The following is a 22,874-nucleotide window of genomic DNA, read 5'->3' as shown; positions in this document are numbered from 1 at the left end:
ATAGAAGTATTAACAGATGAAGGTTCTAGTAGCAAGACACAATATATAAGGATGCCCTATCCCCATTCTATGTATAAAAATCAGAATATTATTCAACAAACTAGCCAATGACTAAATCATTTGAGAAACTAAGTGAAGATTGTGTTATATTGAAGAGTGTTATCAATAAAATATATATAAAAATATTATAAATATAAATAATAATGATAATTATAATAATGATTAATTAATTAAGTGATTAGTATAGAAAAGACATGTCTCTAAGGACATGACCGTTTATGAAGGGGCACCTGCCTAGCTATATAAGCGGGCCCTCATTTGTAACAATGTAATCATTTGTAACAATGTAATCATCTCATATCAATTCTTTTACACACTACTATATATATATATATATATATATATATTTTCAATGGATGTCATGTTCCAAGTGTTCTTAAGATTATTACGAAGTACAAACTCTATTCGTAACATTTGGTATCAGGGCTGTTTGATCCTTTGGCCATTCAACCGCTGCACATAGCTAGTTTGATTTGGCCTTTGGCCATCAAGATGTCATCAACTTCGTTGTCGTCATTAATCAAGCGTTTCGCTACACATTCTTAGAGATCTCCATTTTGCCATTAGGCCTTTGGCCATTAACAAAAAAGGAAGAAGAGGAAAGATTAAAAAAAGAAAAGAAAAGAAAAGAAGAAAGAAGAAAACAAAAAGAAAAGGAAAAGAAAATATAAAAAAAGAAGTGAAAGAAAATTATTAAAACAAGAAGAAAAAAAGAGAATAGATAAAAAAAATTATTATAGGGAAAACAATATATTACATATACACATATATATTAGAAGAAGGGGGGAAATTATAAATTTTACAACTCTATAACTGTATAATTAAAAAAATTTAAAATTTAAAATTAAAAAAAAATTTCAAAAAAAAACCCATTTCCACCTCAACATTTCCTATCCTTGCGAACCCTGCCGCATTGGTTGGTCTCCCTTCCATAGCGCCACTGAACTCGGTCGTCTCCACCATCACCCTCGGCCGCACAATCGCCACCACCCGCTACAAGCACCACATCTTGTGCCTTGGAGAGTATCGGGTTCAACGAGCTTTGAATTGAATAGATACATACAATTGGTATACGCTTACTTACCTGTGAATTATGTTGGCTTCTTTTACTTCTTTGTTATATTATCTTTCATCAAGCAATTACCAAATTATGTGTGTATGAAGATCACAAAAACACAAGATACAAGATGCAGGCACTTAACACTTTTCCAGGGTAAAACCCTATCTAGCAGAAAACCCAGTCAAAATCTCTTCCTTCAATAGTTTTCTTGAGACTCTTCAACCTAGACATAGACTTCCTCCAACCACCAAGTCAGCCTCCTCTTCTAGCAACTTCGACCTAGAACGTCGACCTTGCAACAACAACACTTCGACCCAACAAATGGCAACAACAACAATTTCGTCTTGACAAGAAAGACGTCGATCTGCTAGAGGAATCCACACGAGAAAGATAGATAGCCCAAAATTTCGATCTTGCCTTTTTCTCCCTTCTTCTACAACTTCACAGTCCTTTTAATCTCCTTTCCTATTTCACACTTTTCCAGCTCTGGATATCGAACTTTTGTGAGCGAGAGTGAATGCTCCAAATGAATTTGAACTGCTCCAATATATAGGCTTCTGGTGAGGTCGAATTAACTAGTTGTAGGCTGACTTGATCTCCTTGAGGCCGTCTTGGTGTGGAGTTGACAAATAGCTTATTTGACTCAATATTAATTCTTTTTACATGATTCAAAAGCCCAAGAAGGGTCTCTTTAAATGGACAATGACTCTAATGAATCAAAATAAATCCTAGAAGTCCTCAATGGGGACTTTGACCTAAAACATGATGACCCAAGCATGAAACCCATGCTTTAATAAGTCATAATAATAAATATATATATTTTTTTCATTCTTTTGATGAAGAGTGAACCTAGTTACATTCTTCAACACAAGTTACCGACTCGACTGGTGTCACAATAGAAACTAACACCATTAATCAATGTGCTCTTTCTGTAAGGAAGGATCGACCATTGCATTGGTTCAACGGTGAATAGTTATTGCCACCATGAGAGTGGAACACGACCCTTCACTATAGTCACATCTTATCAATTATTTCTTGGAGAAAAATCATTAAAAAGGGTACCATATAAAGTTATTAAGAGGGTTATTATATATTATATCCTAAGTTGCAGGAAATGCTAGGCCTGAGGCCGTTTTTGTGCAGAAACAATATGGAAACACGGAAACGTGTTTGGTACAACCTGGAAACACGTATCACGCTGTACTCCTACGTTTCACACATAATTTGGTAATTGCTTAATGTTAAATGCTTAAAGTAAAAGGGACATTCTCCTTTATCTTTCATTTTCATCCTTTTACTTAAATTTTTATCAGTACCATGAAATGACTCAGGATGTTTGAGAGTGGTTTCGCCCTCATTGGATTTCATATGGAGAAAGTAGAATTTTAGATTTCACTTAAAATCTAGCATACTTATCAATTTTTTCAGGATTTTAGGATTGGGGGGATTGCAATGTTTCCATTGGATTTTGTCATGTACTAGGGTACGAAACTTGTATTTAATCAAGAGAACCAAGCTCTCTATGCAGGGGAGACTCCCAATAATCAAGAGCACCTAGGGTAGTAGGGTATGGAACTTGTATTTAGTCGAGAGCAGTAAGGTCGTTCGACTATGCAGAAAGAGACTCCCAATCAAGCACGAGACAAGAAATTAGAAATTTCTCGTGGTTGATTTTGGATATTGCTATTTTCATTATGTGATCATTCATTAGTAAATGTGATGTAAATTTAGAGACATATAGTTTATGCATTGACATTGGACAATTTAATGATAATGTAATAAATTATAATATATCATGTATGCTTTATGATTGCACATATTTCTTAAATGTCTTTATATATATATATATATATATATATATATATATATATATTGTGTTTCCTTGTTTTCCAAAATTTTGGGGGTTCACATTTCTTACCTGTACCTACTTCGGAAACTCGTAACCGTTTCCCCATATCGTGCAACTTAGATTATATCATATCACTATATATATATATATATATATATATATATATATATATATATATATATCATATCTCTTTATATATATATATATATATATATATATATATATATATATCATATCTCTTTATATATATATATATTATATACTAACTATTATAAAATGTATTTATATCAAGGATATATATATACAAGGCTATATAAAATGTATTTATATCAAAGATATATATATATACAAGGCTATATAGAAGGGGTTAAGGAAATTATAACGAAGTTATTGGAAAAAGTAAAAAAAAAACTACAACAAATAAAATTATTAATTACTTATATAATAATTAAAATATTTTAATTTATTAGTTATTTTCATGTGGGTTTAGTTTTACTTTTGAAATTAGTCGGCTTTTTGATCTTTGTTTATGCATTAGGTATTTATCTGTTTCTGGTCGGCCAACTCTTCCTTCAATCTATCACTCGAATTTTTGTCTTGAAGATGGATCCCCTTTGGGATTTGAAACATCGACAAGATGTACATAATACTGTGGATGATCCGAATCACAATTTTCTAAAAGAAGGCCACAAAAGCTTAAAATCTAACAAAAAAATTATTATATTTTGAAAAGTTGGGTCTCACACTTATTACGAAGAATATGTCAAATTCATAATTAAAATATCAATTGACAAAATTATTGACGAGCGCCAAAATGGAGATTAGCAGAGGAAGATTTTTAGAAACCTCACTCAACTATGCTCCAATGTCATTTAGAATTAAGGGGACTCTTGCAGGAAAAGATATTACTATTTCTATCTCTCTCGTCGAAGAAAATAATTATATAAACGCTAACCTTGCTAACCAATTGGTGATTTTCGAGTCAAATGTAATTGAAAAATTAGACCACTAGGATAAAAAACAACATGACATAACCTATTTACAATTAAACATTGGGGATTATACATTTATATCACAATTCTTAGTTCGATCCCTATGGAGCCATCAAGGTGACATTATTTTGGGCTCATCTTGGATGGAAACTCTAGGGTCCTTCATCCTAAATGCGAAGAAGTTTTTAGCATTTTTCTATAGGAAGAAAAAAAGTAACACTACAGGACATTACGATTGAAATTAGATTCAGTAACTCTAGAAGACATACAAGTTATTTCAAAAGTTATTTTTCAAAAAAGTAAAAAAGCGATACAAAATATGGAAAAGGAAGTTGATAAAATCACCCCAGACAAAAATGAAGAAGTTTCTTGGCTTAAGGACCATAGTGAAAAATTACTCACGCAAATTAAGAAGCTTAAGAAGGAAAATAAGCTGTTGGAAAACAAGGTACAACAACTTATCGAGAAGGAAGCATCGAAATCTTCAAATGTAGAAATTCAAGTTGAAGAAAAAGGAATGAATATTGATCCAGTGAATATCACAACTGAAAAAGATGACAAGCTAGTTGAAGGAAAAACATACTCAGATGTTGGAGTTCAGATGATGAAAATTCCAAGTGAAGAGTCTGTAACCGACTCAATAACATGAGTATTTGAAGTAATTATAGAGTTCAGGCTTCTGTGATCCATATCAAGATTGTGAGAGATTTTTCAGCGAAAATTACATGGAGTATTATTTGTCGACGGGTTTCGAACCAACTAGTTTGGTTCGAAACACGTCAACAAATATTTGAAGTAAATTAGGAAGTTGCCACACGCATGATAAGGGAAAATCAGATCACAAGAACTCCTTATCAACATCCGAATCATAGGAGCGGACAACTCAGTCAGTCTACATATATTTATCACCCGGAATAGAAACAACGAACTTATGTTCCAAAGACTACTAATGTTAGTGCAATTCAGTGTTGTGATAAAAATTCACACAAAGTATCCAGTAACTGCAAATTCCGTAGAAGATTGATTTAATATGGTTAGATACCTTCTCAGTTTGACAATTTTGTTTATCACTTAGAGGATCCTATCATCGTTTATCAACGAAGATGACAACTCCAAGAATTCTTAAAGATGCGAATAGATTACAAGACAAGAAACATGTGACACACCTTGTCAGCAAGAAGCTTTGAGGACAAAGCTTTTTGAAGAGGAAGGCAATGCTATCAATAAAATATATATAAAAATAATATAAATATAAATGATAATGATTAATTAATTAAGTGATTAGTATAGAAAAGACATGTCTCTAAGGACATGACCATTTATGAAGGTGCATCTGCGTAAGTATATAAGCGGGCCCTCATTTATAACAATGGAATCATTTCATATCAATTCTTTTATACACTACTCAATATATATATATATATAGTCGCAATGGGTATCTTCAAAATATTATGATGTAGGGACTTTGTTTGTAACAAAGAGAAGCTTAGGTGTAGAATCTTATCATTTCCCAAATCACACAAGTCATTGCCACAATTTTGTATAAAATTTAATTTGGGGGTTTTACCTTCTTACAATAAGGAAATTTTGCTCAATGCTTTGCAGCCCATATTGTCTCATATCATCATCCATTATAGCTTCAAGAATCGAGAATCATGAGAAGACATTACAATCTAGAACAAAGACAGTTTTTTCATAAAATGCTTTAAAGACAGTATCTTGAAGGGATAGATGATGTAATTAACATAAATATATCAAATAAATAACAATAATGAAAAATAATAAATGTGACACATTTTAACCAGAAAACATGACCTATCAACAATTGTGAGTAGTCAATGCTTTTAGTACATTGTCACATGATATTGTATCATCATCATCTCTCATACTTTCATATTCAATATGATATTATAATCTGTATGGGATTTTTTTTAATGTTATCCTATTTATTTTGGATATTCAGTGTATGTACCAAGTTGTTCAATGACATATTCAAGAAACAAACTTTGGTCATTTCATAACACATTTTTATTTGTAATTCAATTGTGGCCTAATCTGCATTGGTCAATGCTCTTTCATAAATTTCAAAAATTACTTGATATATTTATTGGGAAATTTGTATATTTTTTGTGTGTCTAAAATGCAACTCAGTTTTTGCTATTTTATTTTGTAATTTTAGTAATAAAATTCCTGTCTTATTTTAGATGGTATCTCATTTTGTCTTTTAATGCAGGTATATCATGAAAATGCTGAAGTTGTTTAATATGGTTCAGTGATATTTGGTGCAGGTTTGGGAACTGACTGCAAATAAGATTATCATGGTATCAGCTATTGGAAATGATGGCCCCCTCTATGGTACACTAAATAATCCAGCAGACCAAAGTGATGTCATTGGTGTTGGTGGCATTGATTATAGTGATCATATTGCATCATTCTCATGACCACATGGGAGATTCCTCATGGGTATACTATCTTTCCTTTTCTATTTTATTTGGCAACTATAAAAAGCTTATTTCCATTCTTGCTTAAGTTTCACTTTATTGTTATTTTGACATTCATAATTAACAAAATAGGTTGTGAAAACAAGAATGCAATGCAACATATATATATATATATATATATATAATACTTAATAATAATAATTAGTAATAATGAAAGGACGTCTCAAATGACATGACTCTTAATGAAGGGACACTCTCACTTAGGTATATATATGGGTCCGCCATTTGTAGTTATATCATATCATTTTTCATAACATTTATTCAATATATTATTATTTTATCCTCAATGGATTTCTTTATTTTCTAAGTATTTTGGATATTTAATTGGTGAGCCAGATTTAGATTCACAATTGGTGTCAGAGTTTCATCATTGATCCTGACCATTGTGTTGAAGAATCTAGGGCATGCACATTTAGGTTGATTCTTCTTATACATGATAACAATTTCTGAAGTATTTATGCATTTTTATCTTAGCTTGATGTTACTTCATTATTAACATATGTGAGTTAGATTCATCAAATTGCTATCAAAACAAAAGAGACAAGAACACAAGTGATTCGCTTTCTGCCAGGGCCAAAACCTCTCCCTCTTGGAGAGGAAAACCCATGCGTAAATTCTTGTTATATAGATTCCATTGATGAATACCAAGACCATGGCCCTTGACACAATTTGCCTCTCCAAGACCAAGCCATCAATCCTCTTCGTGTCATTGCTGAGATCATTATCTTTGCTGCACCACAGAGGTCATCACCATTGTGATCCTTATCACTTCAGCTACAACATTAACTTTATCACTGTTGCAATATTGATATCCTTACTGCTTCTGCATTGCACCATAACTGTTTCAGAGATTACCACTGATGTAACCTTCATTGAGATCATGATCTTCAACTCCAAGATCATATCTTGTGCCTGTGCCTTACTGTAGAGTGAGATGATGTATTGTATCAAGGCTAAGGTTGTTACTATTCCTGGAAGTACATCAAGACTGCATCATACTAGATCCGAATGATACCTCTTGGGACTGTCTGTCTCCATTCATAGGTATGCCTAGGATCTCTTGTACATCCCCGAGACCTATTACACCTTTAGAGTTATGGCAAGGCTGTAATACATATACATATACATAGTCTTTTGTTCACTGTGTAGTCTTCACCATGATCACTGTATGTCATGGATGCTGCTAGATCATTGTTACACTGAGATAGATATGCTGAGAATATCAACCTATTGCTGCGTCCTTACACATGGTCATGACTGCACCTAAACCCAAGACATTGGTGCAATTAATACCCTTCTGCGACTGTCTGTTTTATGCCTTGACTACGAATATCTCACTTGATTGCGGATACCTTACTTTATTGCGGCTATGATTGTGGCTCCACTAAGGCTATGACTATGACTGCGGCTACCCTATTCTACTGTGGCTCCATTGTGGCTATGACTATGACTGTGGCTACCCTAGTCTATTGCGGCTCCACTGTGGCTATGACTATGACTGCGGCTACCCTATTCTACTGCTGCTCCACTGTGGCTACCTTATTCTACTATGGCTCCATTGCGGCTATGACTGCAGCTCCATCTCATTGGAGTTCTGTCTTCTACATTTGCAGATACCCAATAGGGAATTTATAGTGGTTGTGTTCATACATTCAAGCCGACATATATTTGTGAATCGATGTGTCTTTTTTCCCAAGCCGACATCACTTTTATTTATTTAATTTGTATTTTGAGCTGACATGAACTTCCTTTTATTGTTTTCGCTTGCAGTCTTCTTGTGCTTGTTCTTGAGGCATTGATCTTGGTCTTGGAGGGCTGTTAGACAACTTGGAAGACTTGTACATATGAACTCATAAAGAGTTTTTATACACATGACATGATTCTTTGACATTTAAATAAATCCTAAAGACATCAAGAAGAAGTCTTTTACCTAGTGACACTTCTTGCTCATGAAACCCATGCAGCAAGATTACAAAAATAATTTATTCTCTTTTATTACATCAAATACAAAGATCATGTCATTATGAAGACCGAACCTGGTTACACTTTCTTCAACACTCCCTCTTAACTAGGGAGGTATTCATAATGGTACTTGGTCATTCTCAATCTAAAGAATTTCTCATAAGAAGAATCGGATTTGCAATCCCTCTGTTATAGCATCATTTCAACCAACATTGTACCCATTTAGCAAGGCCTTGACTAATAGCTCTATCTCTTACTTAGATCAGAGCACACAATGTTGGCGAGACCAATGATTGATAGACACGCATCATCATTATCTCTCTTAGGGTCATACCCACCCGAGTGTTCTCCGAGTATGCCCTATTAGGACTATTCTCATCTTGGGTTCCCAGCCGTCAAGAATATCGGTCCTCTTGCCCTTTCTTGTCTTGGATGCCCTATCACATCCTCAAAGAGTGTCGAATGCCAAAGGATTACACAATCCTCCATTCTTTCTTCCAAACTAAAGACAAGAATGTCATGTCTAACTCCCCCTCTCAACAAAGGACGAGTTCTGAGTTTCTCTTTACTCAAAAACTTGCTCGAGCCCTTTACTCATAGGAACCTCCCAGAGCTCTCTCTTACAAAGCGAGTCTATGACTCTATCATCAGTACTTTATAGGGTCTTCTAGTTGACTGACGATCATCGATCTCGACTCATCAATTTATTCACGTGTAGGGTTCATCCATCTATCACTTTCCTCCGTCATGTCATTCCTTCTTTCCCGGAGAGTGTCCTCCTTGGCTTTACATTTGGGGCTTCCTTCATAAGCTCATCTGTCTCCACCTTTCTTTAACAACGATTGCTCTGGATCACATAGTTGTGACATCCTTCACAACTCTCCTTTCCATGATCCTGCACACATACCTAGACTTTTCCAGGAGGTCAGAGACCAAAAAGAAATCACATATTACGTTTTGGTGATGGCCTTCTTTTAGTGACATCTTGTAGGCATCAGTCATCCTGCATCTTTGTTGACACATCTCTTAATGATATTTGTTGTCAAGGGTCCTCATCTTTTCAAACTTCCATCAAAGTCTACTCATCATTTCGGGAGGTTTCCTGGTCAAATCTTCCTGATCCTCTGGATGTTGACTACCTTCCTCATGGTTGCATGTCTTACGATCTCTTTCATCCTCATGTATTTCATTCCCAGGAACTCTCATAGTTCTTCAATGGTCATCAACTACCTCATACTACATTATGAGGAAATATTATGTTGATTTCATCTACTCTGACTTATGTCTTTCTGCATCCTTTCCGAGGGGGAGATCTTTTTCTTCTTGATCATGCTTGATCCATTTTATCTGCAACCACAGAACATGACATCACAATATCAAATACAAATACAATTATAATCATACATACCTTATTTTCCTTTAGGTATCTTTCAGCAGCTTCCTTGATTGAATGGTTCTTCAATCCCTTGATCTACTTCATTCTTCATGTCATTGAACGACCATTTCAGAGACTCAAGAGTTGGATTTTGTGCTAAAACATTTGCTGACTTCTCGGACTCGGAGATCCTCCGCTGAAATCTCTATCAGAGATCCTTCAGGATCTAGTATATCCCCATCTGGCAAATGTTTCCTTTGACCTGGATGAACTCTTCCTCTCCTTCAATGTACAATGAGATTCCCAAGAGCTATGTTCTTCATGATTTCATACGAGCTCTTGCTTCCATGATGCCATAATGCATTTTACTATGATCATATCTGCAAGGACTTCTAATAGGATCCTTTTTGAGAGGGACACCATCTCATTCATAATGGAGATTTATTACTCCCTCTTTCACTGATCCTTTCTTCAGCATCCTCCATCCTTCCGGCGATATGAGTTCCTCTTCCAGAATATTGTTTTGTCTTATCAACCTTCCCTTTACTTATCTGCACTTATATGTGACTCATCACTTTGCCTTTCTCTATTTGACATAGAGACCATAGGCTGCTGATTGAGGTAACCTTCTTGTTCATGGACATTTGTTACCTTGCTTATCAATATCAAAATCAATGATGATTATTTTCTCACCATTTTTCCTAGATCTCGTAACTGAGATCTCATGAAGAATTTTCTTCATTCTTCTTTACTGCATTTCAGATAGTATATCCTTATGTAACCTTCTTATGTCTCCTTTCTTAATTCATAGGACCTTCATGACTTCAAAGGAGAACTAAATATACTGACTTCATTTCTTCATAAGGATTCTGTCAATCCTACTGCAAGAACCTTTTGATGACTTATCTAATCCATAGATCTTCTTGCACTGATGAAGTCAATAAACCAAAACTTGATTATAGAATAAAAGATACTTACTTGATATGTGAAGACAAGATCTTCACCTTGATCATGTTGGTTGATGTTGAGGTAGATGCATTGATGCTTCCTCTGGATATGATCCTTGCTTGAAGCTTCTCTTCAGGTCCTTCAAGAATAATTGTCTTGAACATTTGTTCCTTGCAGCATCGACTAGGGGTTGCTTGCCATGATGTAGAGATTCATCAATAGGTGTTATTATGTTTGTGGCAACGAACACCTTCATTCTTTATCGAGAACTGTCCATACACCTCATGCTGTAGATGACTGTAGTTGTGGACTGCTTCTTGGACTTTGATCTTTATAAAGAAGGATCCAAACTGAGTTGTGGATGGATTTGTCAAAACTGTTGTTACATATCCTGAGATCTGAAGACTGTTGACATCTGAAACCCTTGCTGATGTAGACTGATCTCTGATCTAGGGTTTGATTCTGCCATGTAGATCTTCAACTGTTTTGATGTCTTGTAGATACTTGATTCTTGAATGTCTCTTTTCTACCCTTCCTTTGATTGCTGAACCTATCGCTCTGATACCATGTTGAAGAATCTAGGGCATGCACAGTTAGGTTGATTCTTCTTATACATGATAACGATTTGTGAAGTGTTTATGCATTTTTATCTTAGCTTGATGTTACTTCATTATTAACGTATGTGAGTTAGCTTCATCAAAATGCTATCAAAACAAACGAAGCAAGAACACAAGTGATTGGCTTTCTGCCAGGGCCAAAACCTCTCCCTCTTGGAGAGGAAAACCCATGCGTAAATTCTTCTTATAGAGATTCCGTTGACAAATACCAAGACCATGACCCTTGACACAATCTGCCTCTCCAAGACCAAGCCATCAATCCTCTTCGTGTCACTGCTGAGATCATTATCTTTGCTACACCACAGAGGTCATCACCATTGTGATCCTTATCACTTCAGCTGCAACATTAACTTCATCACTGCTGCAATAATGATATCCTTACTGCTTCTGCATTGCACCATAACTGTTTCAGAGATTACCACTGATGTAACCTTCATTGAGATCATGATCTTCAACTCCAAGATCATATCTTGTGCCTGTGCATTACTGTAGAGTGAGATGATGTATTGTATCAAGGTTAAGGTTGTTACTATTCCTGGAAGTACATCAATACTGCATCATACTAGATCTGAATGATACCTCTTGAGACTGTCTGTTATGCCTAGGATCTCTTGTACATCTCCGAGACCTATTACACCTTTAGAGTTATGGCAAGGCTGTAATACATATACATATACATAGTCTACTATTCACTGTCTAGTCTTCACCATGATCAACGTATGTCATGACTGCTGCTAGATCATTGTTATACTGAGATAGATATGCCGAGAATATCAACCTGTTGTTGCGTCCTTACACATGGTCATGACTGCACCTATACCCAAACATTGGTGCAGTTAATACCCTTCTGCGGCTGTCTGTTTTATGCCTTGACTGCGGCTATCTCACTTGACTGCGGCTACCTTACTTTACTGTGGCTCCACTGCGGTTACCTTATTCTACTGCAACTCCATTGCGGCTACCTTATTCTACTGCAGCTCCATTGCGGCTATGACTGCGGCTACCTTATTCTACTGTGGCTCCACTGCGGCTATGACTGCAACTACCTTATTTTACTGCGGCTCCACTGTGGCTATGAGTGCTACTGAGAATCAAGGGAACACTTGCAAGAAAATATATTTTTATTTCTATTGTTCTTATTGCGAATAATAATTATATCACTATTGAATGTGCTAACAAATTAGTGATTCCCGAGTCAAATATAATTGAAAAGATAGACTTGTGGGATGAAAAACAATATGACATAAGCAATTTATCTCTGAACATTGGAGATTATACTTTTGTATTGTAATTCGCTAATAGATCCTTATTTTGTGATAATAGTGACATAATTCTAGGTTCACCCTAGGTGGAAGCGCTAGGGAGATTCATATTAAATATGAAGAAATAATTTTTGACATTCTCGTACGAGAAGAAAAAATAACGTTACATGACACCACATTAGAGTCAAATTTAGTAAAATTAGAAGGCCTTGACACTATCTCATGGGTGATCCTTAAAGAAAATTAAAGGTTAATGCAAAAGATGCAAAAATAGTTTGACAAAGTTATTATAGATAAAAACGAAGATATTTCTTGCAACAAGAATTATAGTCAAAATTTGATCGCATAAATTAAGAAGTTAAGATGTGAAACGTGTTGAAAATAGCAACAAGAAAATCCTAATTTAATTTGGTCCTTGAATTAAATTGTTATTCTAATTCTCATAACAACTTGTAATCGTTAACTAGGTTAATTTGACTTATTTGGCTCAGTAAATTCGAGTTGGGAGTCTATCTAGAGTCATGTACAGTGGTTCCTACATTTTAGGGGCCAAGGTTGAGTTGTAATTATTTGATTCAGTTTAACTGAGTCAAATTCCATTAAACTAGTTCCAACTAATGGAGGAAATAGTGGGAGATCTAGTAGTGGTGTGTAACCAGCACTGCTCAACCAGTAAACTGAAGATTCACTCATAATTAACTCATGCATGTTAAATCAGAGAAAGACCCAGTTGAGATTGGAGTTCAGGGACAATGTACTATCAGTTGTAAAATCATCTAAATTAAACCGATTGTGCATGCAATCAGAGGAAGGCCTATTGATGGATTGCGCAGTTATGGATAAGGAGCGTGGTAAGCAACAAATTTGGCTAAGTATTGATTGGAGCTTGTTTGTGAAGTAATGAGATAGATTGTGATAGTGCAGAGTTTGCTTAGGCTTGAGCAAAGCATTGTAATCTTCTCAAATTTTCTGATTAATGCAATATACAGATAGCAGGGGTTTTTAGCTATCTTTCTGCAGAAAATTATTGTGTTGTGTGATTGGATTCTTCCTTTTTTTGCTTCATGATTTCATCGATCAATTATTGTTTCCGCTGATGAGTAGAGTAGATTAAAGTCAATTTTTTTAGCATATTACAATCTGCAGTTTGAATCTACAAGGAATTTCTACAAAAATTCGATGGGAGAGAAGTTAAAACCATTTATCAAGAAAGAAACATTGAAGTAGGGAACAATTTCAAGTCGAGGAGAAGGGAATAAATACTGATCCGGTTAATATCACACAACTCAAGAAGATGCCAAACCAATTGAAGTACAAATAGTTGAAACCCTAGGTGAAGATCTAGCGATCAACAAGGCAACATAAGTGCATGAAGAAGATTATATACTAAAAGTAAGTCAAGAAAGCACTACATGTTTAATAAAGGGAAGTCGTGGTACAAAGACACCTTAGTTATTGAGCTGCACACTTATCTGAGAGGGAGGTGAATTGGTATAAGACAATTTACTTATTTAAACATTCATGAACGATAAGAAAATAATCACATATAAGATCCATCAGTTGCAGATCATGAAACAGAAGTTTTATGTGGAAATCCTTTTAGGAGAAAACTACAAAACTTATTTTTATAATTCTTTGTAGGAAACAACCTACAGTTACAAATATTTGTAAGAACCAACCTACGGTTACAAATATTTGTAGGAACCAGCCTACCGGAGACACCGATCCCCACTGTTGCAAATATTCTTTGGCACCAACCTACTTCATTGAGTTTGCTTGCTATTTTTTCTTTCACCAAGTTTGCTTGCCTCTTTTGTCTTCACCAGGTCTGCTTGCTACTTTTTCCTTCTCCAAGTCCACTTAACCCAAAACTTGTTGTTTTTGTTCGCTTCCTGAGAATGAACTTGTACAACATGCCACATCCAATTTTACAAATCTGATTTTAAAATTTTTACTCGAGGCACTTTTGTATGTCTCCTTGGATCTTTGAAAATTTCATTGTTGAAAAGTCTTAGAAAAGAATCGACAACAAAAATTCCAAGCCTACCTATTTGAAGCTGATTTCAAGATCATCAAGAAAGCGTAACTTCCACAAGGAATATCTCTAAAAGTACAGCGAAACAACGTTTGAAATTTTTATTTGAGGTACTTCTATATGTCTCCCCAAGCCTTTGAAAAATTTCACATTCTAAAACATCCTAGAAAATAAGTTATAATGAAGTTGCTAAATTGACCCGTTTGAAATTGATTTCAGGACTATTCAAAACCCCTAACTTCCACAGGGCATATCTTTGAAATTATAGTGAACTAAAGTCTGAAATTTTTACTAGAGCTACTACTATATGTCTCCACAAGTCCTTGAAATTTCCAGTCTAAAAAAATCTCAGAAGATAAGTTTAGCGAAAATGCCAAATTGACATGTTTGAAACTGGTGTCAAAACTATTCAGATCTCTAACTTCCACATGGAATATCTATGAAATTATAGTGAAGCAATGCTTGGAATTTTTACATGTACATGAAGATCTCACATCCATCTCCTCAAAGTTTCACGCTCTGAAATATACCTGAAGAGAAGTTACAGAGAAAAAGCAAAGATGACTCGTTCACTCCACAAATCATATTTTCGCTCCAACTTTAAAACCCCAAATGTATTCCCTAGCTTCTCTTGCCCTCTCAAATCTTTCCTTGCTTGGATGATCTTCAAATGCACTCATCTAACCTTTATTTATAGTGTTTCTGCAGTCACTTATGGCATTGACTTGTAAACCTGGCTGGGTCGACTTGTGCTTTCTGGCCTATTCGTCCTACCTGAATCTTTCGTATCTCCTCATTCTTATGGAGTTAGAGGGAATGTCATATACGATTGGAAAGGTCTCAAAATAAGCTTTTCAACCATATATCCTATGCTACATTTGACCTAGGTATTTTGAGTAAAAAACCATTCAAGGATAAGGTATCCAAACTGGCATTAAAAAATGGAAATCCAAACAATATTTCCAACAACCTTCATCTTGCAATCTTTATCTTGGACATTTGTAGTCTCCCCTTTTCTTTGACAACAATGACCACAATATCTCCAATAATCTCGCCCTTTGTCATTGATGGCAACCCCTAGTCTGTTCTGCAACAATACTGTGGTACTCCCTCTATTTATAATCTCCTTGTGTCTCCAACTTTTCCTTTGTTTGCAACTTCTCTCCCTTTGGCATCAATGGCAAGTGTATAGATAGGAGAGACCGTGTACTTCTGTACTCCCTATGACTAGGATGCATGGTGTTCAACAACTTGATATGAGATCAAGAATTGACTTTAGTCAGTGGAGAGTGGTATGATCTTATGACTCACTCTCGATCACTTCTTCTTCATTATTACTTCATGGTTCAACAGAGCAGAGCAGAGCATGGAAGTGATGATAGGGATGGTACAAGATGACAGGATGACATGATGATAGATGAATTGGTAGGTGGAATTCTCCGTAGTTGAGAGGGAGTGTTAAAATTGGCAACTAGGGCCAAATTCCACCATAGGACAACTCATATGATAGATATGATTATTGCATTGGATTCCTCTTTCTGAAAGGTCCAATTTTGATATAAAGATCATCTCATTCTGACAAGCAGAAATGGAATTCTGAATTTATTCTCTCATGCACAAATTGTCAAGGTTGGCCTCAGTCAAATGTAGGCTCATGAAGCCCAATAGATGTGTCTCCTCGCGCTCAATGAAGTGTATAATTAGAAGTGACCTCTCTCTCATTTGGACATCAGTCATCTCATCACATATCTCTCTCTCCTCTCTTGATTGGTTCGTACAGCTTGGAGTAAACCTTCCCTACTTCGCACGTGTGAAAGGAGGACGAATTGCAGGACTGTTTTGGAGGCCGAGAATTTCAGAAAACAAAGCAACATTGACTTGGGTGATTTTGACCGGTGTTGACTTGATCTTGAGGGCAAGATTTTGATTTTTGAAGGCCGCATTGATTGACACAATTTCGAGGTGATTGGGACAATTTGACTTCAACCTTTGACAACAAAAATTAGAACAGAGTTTGATTGGGTTGATCGAACTGTTTTTGCACTGACTTTGACCCTCTTGGAAGGTTGAATTCTTCTACTGTTGATCGAGCTGCTTGGAGGACCTTTTGGAGCTGCTTTGACCACCATTGACTTTTTGGTTAGGGCTGCAGTTGACTATTGTTGACTGCTGATTTGAAATGACTGTTTTGGCCAAGTTAATTTAATATTTGTTCTCTCTCTCTTTGTTGAACTATTGAAGAATAATAAGAAGATTTGATCAAAGGGTTTCCCACATTGGGGTTTGTCCCTGGCATTTGCCATATCTTGTGTCCTCTTGTCTTGGCTTGTCTTCTGCACATGTTTTCATGTTTTATCTGCATTTACTGTCAATGTGATTGTTACTGGATGTAATTGGAAATTTTCATTGGGCCGCTAAAGAAACATTGAAGTAACTTGTGCTAAAGCATAGAACATACCATTGTTATCTAAAATTAACAATGTGTCTAGCAACAAATGTCATGATGAAAGGCCATAATAAAAGGTACTTTTGATTTGATGTTCATTTTTGGTTTTTGAATAACATCCAAATGAGTTAATGCAGGGCCACCAGAAAATGAGTTGTGGATGTCACCTACAACTAACACTCATGTGGTGGGATGGAAGATCCTAAAGGAAACATGATGTTGAAGAGGTAGCTGCATAAAGGAAAGCCATATGTGGATTAGAAAATCACTTTCCGATAAGGGGAAGGATGACATCACTGACTTGAGGAAAGTGATGGATGGCCGATGCCTTACAAGATGAAGGCTCCATAACAATGAAGATAAAATTCATGACATCAAAAGGAGGAGCTCAACAAGCAGCTAAAGAAGAAAGTTGTTGTTGGAAGCAAGTCCCTAGTTAAGAGGGAGCTTGGAAGCAAGTCCTTAGTTAAGAGGGAGCTTGGACAAGTCCTTGGATAAGAGGGAGCTTGGGTACATTCCTTTTACATGAATGGGTACATTCCTTTATAGGAATGAGTATATCCTCCCTAGTTGAGAGGGAGAGATAGACACATCATTCTTGTCTTCACTTTGGGAAGAAAAAATGGAGGATTGGGTAAGCATCTGGCATCTGATACTCTTTGAGGATGTGGTAGGGCATCCAAGATAAGAGTAGTCGTAGAGGACCGATATTCTTTAAGGACTGGGAATCTAAGATAAGAATAGTCTTGGAAGGACATATTCTATGAACACCCGAGTAGGTATGTTCCTTGAGAGACAATGATGATGGTGTCTATAAATCATTGGTCTCACCAACATTATGCTTTGATCTTGTGGAGAGATAGAGTTGTTAGTCAAGGCCTTGCTATGTGACAATTCTGGATGATATGATGCTAAACAGATGGGTTACCAATCTGACTCTTCTTATGAGAATTCTTCAGATTGAGAATGTCCAAGTACCTTGTATGGATTATGAATACCTCCCTAGTTAAGAGGGAGTGTTGAAATATGTAACTAGGTTTGGTCTTCATAATGACATATGTAATCATGATTTTATGTATTTAATAAAAAGATAAAAATAAATTTATTATTGTTCTTGAGGCATGAGTTTCATGCTCAAGGGAAATTTATTTTTAGGTCAAGCACCCATTGAGTGCTTCTAGGTTTGAAATAAAGTCAATTGAGTCATTATCATGTATTGAATACTCGTTTGGTTATGTTACATATTGTAAAAGAAAATCTATTTGAGTCAAAATCGAGTTAAAATACCCTCCAAGACCCCGTCATGGTGCAAAGATTAAGTTGGTCTACGTGAAGGGACAAGTTGGCCTAAAGATATCAATTTGTACCCGTCACAAGCCTATAAATAAGAAAAAACTCAACCTCATTTGGAAACTCACTCAAGCAAGTTTAACCTTCTCAAGATAGAAGCTGGAAAGAAAGAAAAAGGAGGAGAAGAACTAGATCGAAGATTTTGGGCCTCTCTCTCTCTCATGTTAGGGTTTCTACATTTGCTGGGTAGAAGAATTTGTTGGACAGGAGACTTTGCTAGGTAGAAGAATTTGCTGGGCAGGTTGAAGTTGTAGAATAGTTTGCTGGGCAGGTCGATGATGCAGAAGAATTTGCTGGGTAGGTCGAAGTTGTAGAAGAGTTTGCTATGCAAATCGAAGTTGCAGAAGAATTTGCTGGGCAGGTTGAAGTTCCAGAAGAATTTGTTCGGTAAGTCGAAATTGCAAAAGTTGTTGGAAGCAAGGTTTGACTTGGCCTTGAAGGGTCTTGGTCAAGTGTCATAAGTCTTGGAATTTGTCAATTGAAGTTCTATAAGAAGAGAAGAATTCTTGTGGGTTTTCCTCTCAGTTGGAGAGGTTTTGGCCCTGGATGATTGCCTACATCTTGTGTCCTATTGTCTCATTGATTTTATTGTTTGGTAGCTGTTTGATGATAAAGAACACTAATAATAATCAAGTGTAAGAAGAAGCTACTCAAGTTAAGTAAAAATATATCACAAACAGTTATCAAAGTAAGAGAAATCACCTTTTCTAGCTGCCCCTAGATTTCTCAACCCCCAAAACAGTGAAACTAAGAAGGCATGTAAAAAAAATGTCATTGTACTCATAGATGCGGGAAGCCCCCATAACTTATAGATATGACTATCGCATAAGGAATAAATCTATTTATATATTTAGCCGTAGACATAAGAGTGATGGTAGTAGATGGAAAACGAAACGATGGAGTCGAAAAGTGACACAGAGCCAAGCTACAATTAGAAGATGACGAATTAGAATCCAGTTTCTACACCATGACGTTGGGGGCACTAGATGTCTTATTTGGAATTCAATGGCTGCAAACCCTGGGACATATTCTACAAACCACCAAAAACAATTTATCAAATTCAAAGTGATGGAAGAAAATATAAATTGTTTGGATTCCAACCTCCACCAACTCAAATTTCCCAGTTTACATTGCATAATGCCATCGAATGGAAATAGTAGCACCAAAAACAATGCATTCTCATCATCCATATATTAAAGCGTTAGTCCACAAATATGACAAGGTATTCCAACACTTACATAAGAAGTTACCTCTGGAAAGAAGGATAAAACATATAATAGAAGTTAAACTAGACTTAGCACTGGTGAATATCAAACCAGATCAATACCCTTACCAACTTAAAACATAAATAGAAAGATTAATTTAGGATATTAAGGTTGCTGATTTTTGGGTAGCTGTGGGAGGTATTCCCCAGCGACACATGTCTTCTAAGAAAGGAAATTAAATTAAATTTTAAGGTTCTCAATTCGGCCCCACCATGTCAATGGGTGTGACCTTTGGTCAATACCCACCTCTTTTGACCACTATAAATACCAATTTGACCTTCCACATTTGGTCAATTTAGATCATCAACACATCTTCTGATCTTTTGTTCACACATGCGAGGTAGAGAAGAAGACTTCTGAAGTTTGACCAACAATGACCAACTTTGATAGAGTTTTTCTGAGGTCTGTTTGACCTGCAATGACTAAGCCTTTTTTTAGGAGAGTTTGACCGAGTTTTTGGGTAGAGTTTGACGGATTTTCTCGGAAATTGCAAGATTCTAAAATTTGGATTGTTTGACAAGGTTTGACTCGTGCTGGATTTTTGTCTAGGTTGACCAAGTTTGACTTGAAAATATCAGATTGTACTTTTGTTGAATTGAACAATTTATCCTCAAAATGATTGTTGGGTTTCGTAAGGCAAAATTTTGTGACCACTGTGCATGGCTAGTCTACTGTAATCTTTATTGTTTCTATTGCATTTATAGTTGAGTTTTCTGAGTGTAATTGCTTAATGGTATTCTGGAATGTGCTATAGTTATATTATATATCATTGGAAGTAATTATCAATTGTAGAAAATTGTGCTTGTCTAATTAGCACTAGAAAATCAACATGGTATCAGAGCTTTGGTGAAGAAAGGCCATTGAGATCACTCCTTGAAGACACCTATTCTGCAATATAATTTGTGACCAAATCTTTGACCAGATGGCTCCCTCTATCAAGTCTAAAGATAGGCTGGAAGGTGCAACAAATTTTAAGGCTTGGAAGACTAGAATGGATTGATGTCATGAAATATGTGCAAGACAAGATTACTAAACCTGAAGATGATGAGGGATAAGCCAAGCACAAGAAGATTGAATCTAAGGCCAAGAGGATTCTTGTTGAATCCATCAAAGATCAATTGATTCCATTTGTTGCAGGGTTCCAGTCTTCAAAGAAGATATATGATGCCCTAGTATGACTGTATGTAGTCAACAACATTGGTTAGAAGATGGATTTCAGGAATCAACTACATAATATTCAGATGTCTAGCTTAGATATTGTGTCTTCCTACTTCATGATGATCTCTTAGTTGAGAGATCAACTCCATGCCATTGGAGAAAATATTGATGAATCAAAACATGTGACTGTGACTCTTAATGGGTTTCCGGATACATGGGATTCATTTGTATCAAGCATTTGTTGAGTCTAGGCTAGTATCAAATGGAAAGATTGAGAGACCTCAAGATGGCGAGTTCCAAGCATTTGCAACCCATATGAAGAACAATAAAGGAAGAAGAAATTTTGGAAAATTTCATACAAGAAACATAGGTAGAAGACCCGCTCCCACTCAGAATCAGAAGAAGAATGATATGTAAAGATTCAATGTTTTAGTTGTCACAAGTTTGGTCACTGTAAAATCAAGTGCCCTAAAGTGAAGAATGATAGGAAGAGAAAGGGCAAGCAACATGCTTCAACAACGGAGATTGTTGATGATGAGCATCCAAATCAAAAGAGATCTAGGAGTGAAAGTACAAATGATATTTGGTTAGTGGACAGTGGTGCCTCCATTACTTTTTATTTTCTTCCCTTACAGACACTATTGCAGATCACAATGATATTTGGTTAGTGGACAGTGGTGCCTCCAAACATATGATAGGTAACCGTGACAAGTTCACAGAATTAGTAGAGAGGAAGTCAACACAGAAAATGGAACTTGGTGACAATACCAAGTATGCAGTCAAAGGTGTTGGGTCAGGATCTTTCCAATTGGAGTCATGAGGAAATATTCATCTAAATGATGTGTTGTATGTACCAGGTTTGAAAAAGAACTTAATCTCTACTTCATCTTTGGAAGACAAAGGGTATAGAGTTGCATTTGTTGATGGACAAGTCCTTGTATGGAATAAGGGCTCAAGCATAGATTCTACAAAGGTGATTGGTGTTCAAGAGGGAGGTTTGTACAAACTCCTAGGACGATCAACTCAAACATTAGTACATGATAACACCAATCTATGTGAGTTATGGCAACAAAGATTTTCTCACATACACTACAAAGCTTTGCCAACATTGAGGAAGATGGTTACAAGTCTTCCAGAGCTCTAGGTAGAGCATGAAGGAGTTTGCAAGGGTTGTGCACTTGGCAAGAATGTCAAGGGATCTTTTCTGAGCAGTGATAGTAGGTCCAAGGGGATCTTGGATCTAATACATTTAGATGTATGCGGACCGATGACAGTATCATCCTTGGGTGGTTTCTTATACTATGTGACATTCATTGATGATTTCTCCTGGAAAACATGGATCTACTTCATGAAGACCAAGGATGAGGTCTTCAGCAGGTTCCAAGAAGGCTCAGGTAGAGAACTTGATATGGGAGAATATCAAGGTTCTGAGGTCAGATAATGGAGGATAGTATACTGCCATGGACCTCATCGCTTTTTGTAAGGGAGTAGGGATTAAGAGGGAGTTGATAGTTCCTTACACCCCGTAGCAGAATGGGGTTGTTGAAAGGAGGAACAAGTCCATTGTGGAGGCTACTAAGGCTACAAAAGTCCTCACCCAAATTTGGGGAATAAGACTCTTGAAGAGGCTTTCATAGGTGAGAAACCAGGGGTTGGGCATTTGAGGATCCTTGGTTGTCCTGTTTACATTCATGTACCGAAGGAGAAGAGGACGAAGCTGGAGCCGTCTAGGAGGAAGGGAACATTTATTGTGAGACATCAAAGGCTTACAGGGTTTATGTTCCAAGACAGTGGTAGGTTGAGATCAGTTGGGAAATTACCTTTGATGAGGATGCAACCTACTGGAGATTCAAAGAATCTGACATGGATATTGATGATGAGGAGCAAGATGCTCTCAAGGATGTGGGTTTAGGTCCTTCTGCACCTATGGAACATCTTTTATCTCATCAGGAAGGGTCAGAAGGGCCCATTGGGCCAGTGGACCCACCTAGGGT

The 22,874-nt window shown here is 36.2% G+C and overlaps 1 pseudogene across 1 annotated transcript in view; it reads left to right on the top strand.

Annotated features, from left to right (window-relative positions):
* LOC149258786 (subtilisin-like protease SBT6.1) overlaps positions 1-22,874 on the top strand; it is a 303,764-nt pseudogene that overhangs the window by 197,057 nt on the left and 83,833 nt on the right. The window contains exon 5 of the transcript XR_016256954.1: positions 6,250-6,424. The product of XR_016256954.1 is annotated as a subtilisin-like protease SBT6.1 (transcript). The remainder of the gene's footprint in view (positions 1-6,249; positions 6,425-22,874) is intronic.

This window comes from Pinus tabuliformis, chromosome 6 (assembly GCF_031772625.1).
Source record: "Pinus tabuliformis cultivar Carrire ecotype Pingquan chromosome 6, CPIR1, whole genome shotgun sequence".
Lineage (NCBI taxonomy): Eukaryota > Viridiplantae > Streptophyta > Pinopsida > Pinales > Pinaceae > Pinus > Pinus tabuliformis.
This window is presented reverse-complemented; position numbering and strand designations above follow the sequence as displayed.